The 14,363-nt window shown below is 38.6% G+C and overlaps 1 protein-coding gene across 1 annotated transcript in view; it reads left to right on the top strand.

Annotated features, from left to right (window-relative positions):
- csmd3b (CUB and Sushi multiple domains 3b) overlaps window positions 1–14,363 on the top strand; it is a 575,187-nt gene that overhangs the window by 204,597 nt on the left and 356,227 nt on the right.

Here is a 14,363-nt window from a genome sequence, read left to right as displayed (position 1 = left end):
GGTAACATCTGAGTAAATGCCAAGACAGTGTATCTGAATTACTCTGAAATGTCTAACAGATTCTAGCTATTAAGCTTATGTAAAGGACACAGTAAAGTACCTCATAAATAAAATTATTTTCAGTAATAAGTTGGTAAACATACTCACACTATATATTACTGTTATGACTCACGTTTCAGCAGTAAAAGTAAATTGAAAAAACTTCCACGTAGGTAGTTTTAAGGATTAAAAAGGTGGTACAAAGAAATCTGATGACGTTTTCAGAGTCTTATATAGACTATATCTGTCTATTAGCTAGAAACAAAACTGAATCTGGGCTATAAAAAGCAGTTAGTCTTAGTACAGTTTTACTAGGTCTTTGCCACATCCGTAGAGATTTTTCTGATTTACTCTTCTGCTTGAATGTGTGATATTATAGTACAGCTGTTGATACGTCACAATTCGTGCTGCTTGTTAACTTTGTTAGCAGTTTGAGTGCAGCTTCCTCATAATAAACCTACACATTTCTGAGCATATAAGTTTATAAGGATGGTCTGGAGCGAGATGTTAAATCTAGAAAAAACGTGTGCTAGGAAGAAGTACTACATTACCATGCTTGGAATTATTATTATTATTATTATTATTATTATTATTATTATAATGACTAATAGTAGTAGTTGTATTAATGCCTACAACATTCCTTCCATTGTCTCGGTGCAATTTAAAGGACCCATTTGCATTAGGCTGCACATCTATATCCTCACACATTTGGCTCCTGTGGTGCTATTATGTTAATGCTGGCATTACTTCCAATTCTGCCTTTCACTTTCTCCTTTCTTTGGTCTGTGATGAAATGAGCATTATGGGAAAAAAAAGTTGGTGAGACTCACAATTATAGCTCCCGATTCCCTCAGGAGTGAAACAGCTCTGTGCAATGTGTTGAGAACGGTTGATTACACCTCTGAAAGCACTAATTACCTAAGTGTCTTTGTGTGTGTGTGCGCGTGTGTGTGTGTGTGTGGGCAAATGCATTGGTAAACATGTGGCTTCAAGAACTGCAGTTTGGAGGACTTTACTTGAATAGATATAAAATAAAAATCAAAAGCGGATACAAAATTTGAGGAGGGAAAAGAGAGCATACAGAAGAAACTGGTATAAATACTGAGATTAAAACAGCTGCAGCCTGGACGGGCAGTGCGGTTTGTAATTTATAGTCATGCAATCAAGATCCCTACACTTGAAAAACATCCTTTAACCACATGTTGCACCACAGACGCAAACACATGCAAAAGCAAAGCCGTCTGCTGTCAGAAAACCCTCATCAGAAACCTCTCTCCTTTACATATCAATACCATTAATCTAATGCATATTTGGACTGATGCATGATCCATAATAACCAGTGGTACAAATAAAGATGCTGGCCTGATAAATCTAAAGTCTACATCTGTTTCCTAAAGTCGCACTGCACCAACAAAACAAGTCCCAGTGCAAACAAAAGAATAGAGAGGGGGCTGTGCATGGAGATGGGGTAATTCTGAAATCCAGTAACAAGCTTTACACTTTGTCAATACTTTCTCATCAAGGGCATTGAAATAATGGGATTAGTGGGCAGCAATAAAATATCAACAGCATGCATGCATAATTACTGCTGATTCTCCCTCTTGCTGGAGAAGAGCAGGATGCTGAAGGTGACTTTCTGGAGTGGCTGCGAGACTGGCATGCCATCCCTTTAGTGGAGATAGCATAATTCTGTTTTTACCCATGTGGTTCTTTCTTAAAGAATGATTAGCAGCGAGGCTAGACAAAGAGCTTTCGAACAGGTGCTGGAATTATACTTTAAATTGGTAGTAATATAAGGCAAAAATGTGTACATTTGTTCTTAGCCTTATGTCTCGTGTGTGCGTGTGTGTGCGTGTGTGTGTGTGTGTGTACTTACTGTTCTTACAATGATAAGTAATCTAATCACTCCAAGGATTTCTGCTTTTTTGCACTTTTCTGGCCATCAGGTGAAAAAGTTCATCTGCCAATACAGTACTATGCAAAAATCAGACACCATCATTCATTTATTTACTTTCCAGTCAAAACTCCCCTTAAGGACAAATGATTCATTTTTCTGTGAATATTTCTGAGGAGTTTAGACATAAGTTAAAGGAAAAAAACAACTGTTTCCAAAACTGCTGGAGTTTAAAAACATTATGTGTAGAGAGGTATAGAGAACATCGGTCTACCAATAACCATGAAAGACCTGGTAGACAACCAAGACTGTCACTATCAAATCAGCAGTGCGTAAAGCTTCAGTTTTTGAGATATAATCAAACATTTTAAAAATCAAGCCCACCAGGTTCAGATCAGAAAAAATCCACATGTTTTGCTGTCCATTCTTTCACTGTGAGAAGGCAGCTCAGTGCAGTGGATCTGAAAGATGTGTAGCTGTCAAGAAGCAGTTAAGAGAAAAGGAAGTAGCCAAAAAAGAATAGAAAAGACCATCCCAGATGACTCTAGTCTTTGGAGGTGTGGAAAATGATCCCTGCAGATTTCTTTGGGAAAAAATAAAAACAAATAATAGAAAACAAGTCTGTAATGAACAAAAGCTGTTATAACGGCGAGAGTCAGAAGACTGTACGTTTCTGTGAAATATTCAGAATTCAGAGTTCAGAACCATTGATCAGTTGTGCTTCCACACAGAGGTATATGACCTCCACATTTAATTCATCTGTGCAGTGAAGCATCCATGCATTATTGAGCGTACACAATATGGGGCACTTGGGGGTATGTGTTTTCTGCTTTGTTTTCTGAGGCTGAATAATGAATACCTTATATCTAATGGCCGTTTTCCATGTTCTCTTTTGTACCATACTGTACGATTCTGTTTCCAAAAAGTTGGGACGCTGTACAAAATGTAAATAAAAACAGAATACAATGATGTGCAACTCATGAAAACCCTATATTTAATTGAAAGTAATACAAAAACAACATGTCAAAAAACTGAGAATTTGTATTGTTTTTTGAAAAATACATGCCCATTTTGAACTTGATGCCAGTAACACATTCCAAAAAAAATGTTTACCACTGTGTTGCATCACCTCTTCTTTTACTGAGGAGACTAGTTGTTGTAGTTTTGAAAGTGAAACATTTTCCCGTTCTTGCTTGACTGAGGATTTCAGCCGCTCAACATGATGGGAACTTCCTTGGTGTATTTTTTGTTTCAAACAAAATAAGCAAAGCCTGCCCTGAAACAAAACATCATCTGGATGTTGCCAAAACCTGTATATATTGTTTAGCATTAATGGTGTCTTCACAGATGTGCAAGTCACCCAGGCCAAATGCACTAATGCACCCCATACCATCATAGAAGCAAGCTTTTGAACTGTGCACTGGTTATAAATTAGGTGGAGGACACAGTCTGTAATATCCAAAAAGAATTTCAGATTTTGATTTGTCTGACCACAAGACTTTTTTCCACTTTGCTTCAGTCCATCTTAAATGAGCTCCGGCCCAGAGAAGATGGTTGTGTTTCTGGATTCTGTTTATGTATGGTTTCTCTTTTGCATGTCAGAGATAGTGTTTTTCAGAAGTGTTCCTGTGGCCCTGTAGTAATTTCCATTACAGAATTCGTCACACCAGTCTTTTGTTGCCCCATCCCACCTGTTCTGAAATATGTTGCTAATGGGCATAAATAAAAATAAATAAATAAATAAATAACATTTCTCACTTTTCAACATTTGACATGTCTTGATACTGCCCACCGCTCCGGGCAAGTGGCGCTCACTGCCCCCTAGTGTGTGTGTGCTCACTAGTGTGTATGTGGTGTTTCACTTCACGGATGGGTTAAATGCGGAGGTGTAATTTCCCTGTTGTCCCACTAATAAGGGTCACTTAAACTTAAACTTAAACTTAATTAATATAAGGTTTAAATTATTTGCATGCCTTTGCATTCTGTTTTTATTTACATTTTGCACAGCATCCCAGCTTTTTTGGAAATGGGGTTGTAGATTAGGTCTGCCATAGCATAGCCTTTGGATATTTGGCTGTGTTGGTGTGTGGGTGTGTGTGTGTGTGTGTGTGTGTGTGTGTGTGTGTGTGTGAGTGCGTGTGCGTGTGTGCGTATGTGTGTGACGGTTTGCGCACTGTGATTGTGGGCTCAATAAGGGCTTGTGTCAAACATACAGTGCCATGTGTGCAGTCATCCATCACATGCCAGAGTGAGGAAGAAAAGTCAGGTCTGACCTCATTTCAGTATTCCTTATTAGCCTGTGGGTCAGTGAAGTGACCCTTGGGCCTGTCCACCCATGACCACTGAGCTTCATCTGTCCTTTCTGCTGACACCACGGTGGAGTCCCACAAGACAGAGTGTTATTAGGTCATTCCTTACTTTATTTCTGTTGACTCTTGCAACATTTTATCATCAAGACCCTGTTGATTAATTCATTGTTTTGATTAATTTATTCATTCATTCCTGTAGGTTATCTATTTCCACAATGTATGTAGTTTTTATTTATTGCCCATATATTATGACTTATATTAAAAGGCCACAAGCAAACAGCATTTCAGTGCTGTGTTAGATCTGACCACAATTTAGAATAAGGAATCATCAAAAAAAAATGTACTAAATACCCTCAAAAATTCGCTTAAGACACTATCTTCAGTGTGAGCCTTAAGTTCTGACACTGTTAAACAGCTGTTAGCTGGCTAATTAACAAGGTTTCGGAAACGTTAGCTTTGAGATGGTATGTTCATTGTCACAACTTAGGAAAGTGACAAAATGAAAAACTACCAGCTTTACAAGTCAGTCAAGGTGGTCTTACTTTCATCCAGTTGTTTTGTGTTTGTGTTGTGTTTTCTTGTTGGAAATAACGCCGTTCAACGTAATCGCATAATCTGTGATCGCTGTTTCAGCTGGCTGCTTCATGAAGCCTGTCTCCCAAGTTTGAGACATTTGCAACTGTTGCAGCTGAGCTTGAAGTGAGTTACAGGTGGCTTTAGACTGTGAGTCTGAAATGCAATTTAGCTTTTCCATGTACAGCGAGCATCAGATAGTAGCTATTGTCTGCAGATAGACATATATTCATGCAAATGAAACAGGAATGACACTAGTGAGACAGTGGGAATTAAAAAAAAGAAACTTTAACACATTAAATACTTTTGGATACAGCAAACTAGGTTGCACCAATGAATTTGTGCCCAGTTTATGGTTGACTATGTTGCATTGGTGCCTGGTAATATGGGTAAGCACTCAATTTAACCCCAGACAGCTAACACTACATGTGCCTTTTATGTCTGGTTTTGAAAAGTGTCTGAGTGCAGTCCAGGCCACATCATAGAATAAAGTTTTCATATTGACGTGTATAGAGATGTACATCACATAATAAACCCCTAACCTGATGCCAGAAAGACATATAATTTTATTGTCTGACCTCAGCAGCTCCTCATTCTTTTAATGGCCAGTCATTTGGACGTACTTCATTTTCAGACAAAGGCACGGAGCATTAGATAGGCTTTTGATGATGATGGAGTGTAATGTGTTTAGAGTGAGTTCTTTGAAGTCTGCTATTCCTTCATTGTCATACAAATGAATAACAGCACCACCTACTCTGGAATATGAAAAAACAGACTTTCAGATGGGCTCTTTTGAGCAAAGATTAAATATCCTCATTTTTAATGTTGTCTCTTCTTCATGGTCCAGGAAGCGCCTATGAATTACGTTAATTACGTTAGTGTAGGATGGATCATGCTCCTGTCGGTCAGGGCTAAGCTCGTAATTAAGTGTGCTAATTAACAGCTGTTGTGGCAGGATCAGGATTTCCAGTGTTTTGAGATTGATGAGGGGTTAAAGCTTTGATAGACTTTTCACCAACCATTTGTTCGTTCTCTGTGGTTTAGGAAAGCTGCGAGGGGCCTGATTAAGTCCCTCTTAACCTGCTTTACCTCATCTGATAGCTGGCTCATATTGATGGAGCTCAGGCCAAAACAAACCCCTGTTCCATAGCATGTACTCGGGACAAGCAGGCCACAGCGATTAAGAGATATGTATGAAGGGACGGTATAATAGTTGAATGGCGCAGATAAGTAAGGACTGACAGATGCAGAAGCAACACCCTCAGGCTGGGGGGCCGTGCTTTAACAACTCCGTCTCGCCGAGGCAAAAGCGCAAAAGGGCTTCTTGCAGTCACTGCTTAACTCAGTTTCAGATCAAGTGCAGGGAAGGATGGAAGTGAATTAGTAAGTGCCTGGAGAAAAGGGGCCCCCTGCAGAGCTGCTTGATGTGTTTGGAGGAATGCAAGCAGCATGAAAACGAGCCAAACCCTATCCCCCAAACCCCCACGCCCCTATGCCTCAAAGCGACCTGCCCAAGGTGCCAGAGGATTCCGTTTTAATTGATTGCATGATTACATTTGTACACGTGCTGTGCTGTTAATCAGCCATATACACTTTCAGCATCTCCCTCCGAATGTGTTGCCCAGGTTGAAGCACCGATGATCCTTTGTGAATCCCATTGGCACCTGCAGCATTAAGCCCGCAGCAGCTCTGCTGAGCCAACTCATTTCTCCATTTAGGAATTATTCTGCAATGATGACTCAGCAATTTCAGCTGACGCTGCACAGCCACAGCCACTCTGCCTGTGTACAGTATGCTTCACTAATTTGATTCTTCCCAGTGAATGTATAGCAAAGATTCATATTTTGTCCCAAAGCTTACTTTCAAACTAGTTAATATGCTTCTAAACACAATCTAAATAATAAATAACACTTGATTTGCAACCTAGGGAACATATATTTGGATGATGGGGCCAGATACCAGCACCCAGACACACACAACAAAATCATCAATTTATGACACTTCATTTTTTTTTTTTTTGGTTTCATAACAGTCTTTCACTGTAGTCTATGTAGCATAGTATCTTTAATCAGTGCCTTACCACTTGCTTGGGAGCAGCCTGATTGGTTATGTTCAGCTCGGCACAGTCAATCATAAAAAAGCAGAGACGAAGTCAAGTAAAGTTTATTTTTATTGCATATCATGTTTATACAAGTAGACCATAGACATATTTACATTAAAGACTCTTAGTTACATTGAGGACTGTAAAATACAATATGGCTTATTGGTTACAGAAAGGCCTAGTATGGTCTATAAGTTATAGACAGGACATCAAGTCATATTCAGGACTATAAGTCATATGAAGTACAATAAGTTACAGTAGAGTCTATAAGTTGCACTAAAATCTAGGCCTATAAGTTACTGTGTGGTCTTTAAGTTACATTAAGCAGTAATTGTTACTGTATGGACTATAATTTTTGGCAAGGCTTAAAGACAATAAGTTACATTAAAGACTTTAACTCACCCTGAGGACTATGAGTTACAGTAAGGCTTTTAGGTGACATCAGGGACTATAAGTTACAGTAAGGGCGATAAGTTACAGTAAGGCTTTTGGGTTACATTAAGGACTGTAAACAGAAAGGAATATAAATTATGACAATATATTACTGTAAGGCATTTTTCCACTAAAGAAAGCACCGAAACGTCTGGCTCCAGAAAACTGGAACTGTAATTTTTCAGTTGGCCATCGGTCCTGTATTAAACGTTCCAGTTGTATGGTTTTTGATACCTGTTAAAGATTAGTACCAAATGGTTCTATTGGTTCTCAAAGGCATTCTCCTCTCGGGAAATAATTACTTCTTAGCCCAACAATAGTTCAGTGAATTTTTTACTCTTCCTGGTGAATTTGGACGTTCTTAGAAATATTACTTGATAAAGAGTTTGTTATGGTAAGCTAGTTAGCAAGCTAACCCTCTTAGCATTTATGGTAGCCTCCACAGAACCAATGTCTTTGCTCAGAAAAGCTTTATTCTAGGCAAGATTCTGTGTAATAGTACTGTTTGTGTTAGTGTGTAAATGCAGAACAGTGCATTGTACATTGTTTTATATTAGTAAATAAGCTAACTAGCAGGCAAAGTAGCTGATTTGCCAAATTGGATGACCAAAAAGACAATACAACTGTCAGTTGCTGTTATTATGGTTGTTGCAGCAGCCTGTGAAGTAGATAGAAAGTAAACTATAGCTAAATATGTAAGTTCTATTGATAACTGTTTGGTTCAGTCTTTGAATGTACAGTAGAAAAACACCCACAAGTCAAAGTAAAGGTTATAAGTTGTTTCTGTCCTGTGGTTCATTTGTAGCATATTCATTAACTGTTCTGTTTAGCATTTTGAAACTGTGTAGATGTAAAATGAAAAAAAAAAAAAGACTGTGAGCAAACAGTCCAGTGTGGACCAGGAGGTCAGTGCTGAAGTTTGTCTGTTTGTGTGCCTGTGGGTCCTGTTAACATGACTTCTTCCAGGCTTTGTTTTGACATGGACCATTGCTGGCAGATCCCCCAAGCAGACCAGTGATGAATTGAACAGCTAGGGAGCAGATGATTTGGCCTAAGCTAGCAGGCCCTGTTATGTCACTGTCCTTGCTCCCTTTGCTGAAGTGATTGTAATGCAAACAGACATACAACAGCGCTTGAGCAGGCTCTGCATATGGCCTTACATCACAGAACTTTTATAGCTTTGTCTACAACCTTTGTAAATGATGACAGCTTCACCTTCCCACCCTTCTCTGCACTCACTATTTATTTATGATTTCATCATCGTAGTGATTTTCCACTCAAAGCTACAAAGGTACATATGCTGGAAAGAGATCTAAAAAGTTGGAATGGGTTTATACCCATGGGGGGCTCCAAAGCATGAAAATGTGTTTGTATGCGCAGATTTGTCGAGGTTGTCAGAGCTGACATTTCAGAAAGCTCCTCAGAGGGAGTGTGGAGCTGCAGCGCTGTTTCTTCAGCGGCCGCTGAAGCGCTCTCTCCAGAGCACCCACCTGAGACCAGGCCACACGCTAACCCTCATCTAATTTCCCTTCTCAAGGTCCGCCGTCAAGTGTGCTGATTTTCTTTACTTGTCACTAGCACAGAATTTAAAGATGCAACTCATTTTTATTCATATTCTTACCCTCAAGAGAGCATGTCAACAAAATTGTCTGCATTTGTGGAATAGAAATGCTAACACAATAGACCCTGCTAGAAGATTGGCCTGTGTGCTTGATTTCGGAGCTCCTTAAAGTGGTTATTGTGTTCTTTCATGACAAATCAATCAGGTATAAATTGTATACCCTGTTTGAGCTAACGTATTGTTGGTATACATTCAGAGACTCTGGCTCAATCTTTAAAATGATGCATGTCCGTGTTGAGCATAGTAAAAGAGATCAGCATGTAGAGCTGCTTTACTGCTGTGTTCTCTAAAAGAAGCAGGATCGTACCTTTATTGCTGTATGCAGAAAATAATTGCGATCACCAAGAGCTTTTTTATTGATTTGTTTCACCAGAATAACCGGAAAAGGCAACTGGTGTGTGAAATATGTGATGCCATATGTTTGCTTGCTCAAATGAACTAAAAATGTAAACATTTTCAGCTTATATGATGTTCTTTACATATAAATGTAAATGTGACAGCTGCATAGAGAAACAACATTATTTTATAGAAATCATGTCTTTTACCTCAGCCTTGAAAAGTTCATCTCTGTGGAGATACAGAGTTATTAGACCAATATTTAATTAAATGATGCGTGTAATATAAGGCACTTGGATTCTAAATTTGATTCCTTCAAACTGAACTTTACTTGAACTGAATTTGACTTGAGACTTAATCACACTGACTTTTGGGAAAACTTTTCTTGATTTACATTAAAAGTAGTTCCTTATATATATATATATATATATATATATATATATATATATATATATATATATATATTATTACTATATATTATTATTGGCCCTTTATTTTAGGTCTTTTATCTTGACATGTTGGTTTTTATACTCATTTATACTTGTGTACATGATAAGCTACATGAAGTCAATCAATCATATTGATTTCTCTAGAAGAAATCCATCAAACATGACATCATGTTTTCCTATTCATGTATGGCTACACACTTTTGCTCAGTGAGAAAATGTCAAATGACAAAAGTGTGAAATGTGGATAAGGTAGTGTTGCCAGCTCACCAGTGGCATTCATTTTACCTGCTAAGGTCATTTGTGTGATGTGCTGCAGGCAGAATTTGCTGCAGTATCCAGCTACAGTAAATTTTATTCTTGACAAATTGTGCGAACCAGGTAGCAGGCACATTTACCTCAGAAGCACTTTCCCTTTACAAAAATCATATAGAGATCCTTTTTAAAACATTAAGCATTTTGCAGGACTGTGTTTTATGCAATGTGCAAAATCACACACCAGTAAAAATGTAGAATTGCCAGTGATTAATATAAAGGTAGAATTAATGTAATAACATGATTAACCTGCCTGATTTGCATGGAGAAAAAGTAATAATTTGCTAACTTTTTATTTCTACACTGATTGTTTGCAAGAGCGTCTGATCAGGCGGTCAGGGGTCATTCACCACCCAGTAACTATGCCTTGCTAAACCCACCATTTGTCTGTACAAAATTTAAAAAAATAAAATAACTTGCTCCCAGTTTAAAAAGCTAACACAGGAGGGTCGCATTACTTTCTTTTGGCTCTATGTTTTCCCATTGACATGTTACTCAAATATCAGAAGTTTATAGACCTAACATGAAATAAATTTTGTTAATCTCGTTTCCCAATATGTTACATTTTAGGTTGTTGTACATTTTAAGGTTTGTCGTAATATAACTGAAAAGATTAGCACCAAAAGAAGGATAGCAATCTAGACTTGTGATTTGATTTGCTACTCTGAAAGGTTTATCCTGGGTTGGTTTATCCATGTCAATGCAGATAATTCTAAACTATATAAACTCTGATCAAGTATAATAAGTTGTAACAATTATTTGGCCTAATTATCTTCAAAACTATAAAGGAATAAAACATCAAAGAATAGAGAATCAGAGCCATGAGATGTTTTTTTTTTCCCTGAAAGTTGGTAATAAATGGGTCTCCTGTTGTCTGTTGTCTCTGTTTGCCAATGATTAGGACTAATTTAAAGCCTCAGCTGCTTCAATAACTCTTAATTGGGTCGAATGTCAACAATTTTGTGGTGAGGGCAGCATCTGTTCCAGTTTATTGGAATGGCATCTGGAAAAATCAGTTGTGGAATTAAGGTCAATACTTTGAACACCATGGTGATGAAGGGCCAAGTGTTCAAGCCCTTTAGCTTGTTGTTATTTTGAGAGTTTCAAAGGCATGACATATGAGCAAGTTTTAGCTGTCATTTGGTGTTGGACACTATCCCCTTTTTTAATACCTCTAAGTAAAAATTACTGCACTATACAGTATTGCTGGGGTATTTAATAATTTGGATTAAAATCTGAGATCTGAAGGATAAAGTTGAACAACTGACTGCTTTACTTTGTGTACATTTTGAACCACATGTGATCTACTGTAAGATCTGTCTTTCTTTAGTCTCAGTATGGATTTCTTTTAATGTCAAATTGCTGAGGGACACCGAGAAACTGAGCAGTGCTCGGAATCAGATGCCAGGTATTGGGCAGTGTTATCACTGGTGCATGAATTTTTGGGTGCTGTGTGATGGGGAACGGTGGCCTTATATGTTCAAACTACGAGGTTTATTGACGATGCTATCTTATTGACTTTGCAACACACAGGAATTTAGCATTAATTATATAGACCTGTCAGAGATGTCTATGCAATGCTTATCTTATATGTGTCTTATACATCAGTTTTGTATCACTATTCTGATTAAGGTCCCAAAAACTTACTGCTCTGAATTGAAACTTAGGAAATCTTAACTTACTCAGTCGAAGTTGACAATCAGCTCTCATGTCTGTGCTACTACTGTGCTACCGTCCATATGCACACAGCTGAAACATAAACACGTAATCAAAATAATCAAGTTACTTAGCCAGCTAGCTACTGCTACTTATGTAAAAAAGGTCAAACAATACTAAAGTGGGATAAACTGGAAGTTGAAAATATTGTTACAGTGCTTCTTGCTGTTTATCAGAGCGTTGCTGCTCCCCAATTTCAGTTTCTCCAGTGCTTTAGCTGACTCAACTAACATTATTCCTCCTAATAAACAGCAGCATGCTAGTTATAATGAACTGGCTGTCACTGTGTAAAACTATAGAAACAGTCAGTTAAACCAGAAGTTAAGACACATCTTGGGTTTTCTGAAAGTTAATATAGAATTTAGGAAATTAAGTCTAGTTAGGATTTTTGTGTAATAGCGTTTTCTTATCTGGAGTTAGAATAAGGTTATGAACCTCAGAACTGTTGTTCTGTAATAGCTTCTGTCCTAAATTCAGTCCTAACTGAAGTTGTTATGGTGACTCAACAGGTGAGATAAGATTTTAGACTATGTTCATAATGGTATTTGCTGTGAAATCACATTGGAAACGATAGCGGTGGCAGCGACGGCTGCGTTGGTGGGTGTGGTTATTCTAATGGCAGGAAAGGCTCTATTTTGCTGTGATGTAAAAGTGAGAAGAAAATCCCAACAACCTGTTCAGTTGCACACCTTTTTTGAAAGGATTCGCCAAAATGGCAGAGACTTCACGTTTTCCAATTTCTCGAATGGATCAGTGACAAGTAACTTATATGTGAACTGGCAAAGAAAATGCATATTTGTTTACTTGGAGTTCTTTGTTCAGTGATTATCCAAAATAAAGTAAGCCAGCTTTTGAACCTTTTGAACACTTGAACTTCCAAAACCAAATGATTTGTTCCAGCCTGCCAGCCAAACCTATTGATCCTGTAATAGTTGTTTTTGATTAGGATGCTTGTCTATCAGAGGACATTTCTATGGCAGAGACATCAGAATGCTGTGTACACTAAGATCTCCTGCTTAGAGGTGAATGCGCAGTAAGGCATTTCCCAGAACAACAACAAAATTATGTTTTTGTAGAAGTCATTAGGAGAGCCAGTATGGAGTAATGATGACAGACTTGTACTCTTTATGTCCAGTTTTTTGCTCAGGTACGATCTTTCTGACTCACTGGTTCACATTCTCTTGTGTAAGTGACCTGATCTATCATTAGTGTGAGCACACCTGTACCAGCATGTGCACACACAGATCAGTAATGTCATGTGAATGAGCATATGTCATGAAAAAAGGCATCAAATGAACTAACAGCACATGCCTTCATCCTGAAGATACATTCAGCTCTTCATTGTTAGAGCAAGATGAAAAATTCGTTATTCATTATTAAAGCAAAAACTTGCATTGCTTTTGCAGCTGTTACTCCAATACGTCTTAAGCACTTATGCCATATTAACACTGATGGTGATACGAATTCCAATCTGAACTTTCCCATTGTGGTTGCATTACTCTGAATCTAATATGTATCTGATATAAGGGTACATACACTACATTTCCAAAAGTATTCATTCACTCACTCATCCAAATCATTGAATTCAGGTTTTCCTATCACTTCCATGGCCACAGGTGTATAAAACCGAGTCCCTAGGCCTGCAGACTGCTTCTACAAACATTTATGATAGAATGTGTCGCTCTCAGGAGCTCAATGAATTCCAGCATGGTACCATGATAGGATGCCACCTGTGCAAGAAGTCCAGTCGCGAAATTTCCTCGCTACTAAGTATTCCACAGTCAACATTCAGTGGTATTATAACAAAGTGGAAGAGATTGGGAATGATAGCAACTCAGCCATGAAGTGGTAGGCCACTTCATAAATGACAGAGTGGGGTCAGCGGATGCTGAAGCGCATAGTGCGCAAAGGTCACCAACTTTCTGCAGAGTCAGTCACTACAGACCTCCAAACTTCATGTGGGCTTCTGATTAGCTCGAGAACAGTGTAGAGAGCTTCATGGAATGAGTTTCCAAGGCCAAGCTTTTGCATCCAAGCCTTACATCACCAAGCACAGTGCAATGCTTCAATTGCAGTGGTGTAAAGCACCGTTACTGGACTCTAGAGCAGTGGAGATGTGTTCTCTGGAGTGATGAATCATGCTTCTCCGTCTGGCAAGCCGATGGACAACTCTGGATTTGGGGTTTGCCACGAGAACGGTACTTGTCTGACTGCATTGTGCCAAGTGTAAAGTTTGGTGGAGGGGGGATTATGGTGTGAGGTTGTTTTTCAGGAGTTGGGCTTGGCCCCTTAGTTCCAGTGAAAGGAACTCAATGTTTCAGCAGACCAAGAGATTTTGGACAATTCCATGCTTCCAACTTTGTGAGAACAGTTAGGGGATGGCCCTTTCTTGTTCCAACATGACCAGGGCACAAAGCAAGGTCTATAAAGATATGGATGAGCGAGTTTGGTGTGAAACCATGCCTTCTCGTCCAATATCAGTGTCTGACCTCACAAATGCACTTCTGGAAGAATGGTCAAATATTCCCATAAACACACTCCTAAACCTTGTGGAAAGCCTTCCTAGAAGAGTTAAAGCTGT

Source organism: Pygocentrus nattereri, chromosome 27 (genome assembly GCF_015220715.1).
Source record: "Pygocentrus nattereri isolate fPygNat1 chromosome 27, fPygNat1.pri, whole genome shotgun sequence".
In the NCBI taxonomy this organism is placed as follows: Eukaryota; Metazoa; Chordata; class Actinopteri; order Characiformes; family Serrasalmidae; genus Pygocentrus; species Pygocentrus nattereri.
Note: the sequence above shows the minus strand (reverse complement) of the source record. Positions and strands in the feature narration are given on the sequence as shown.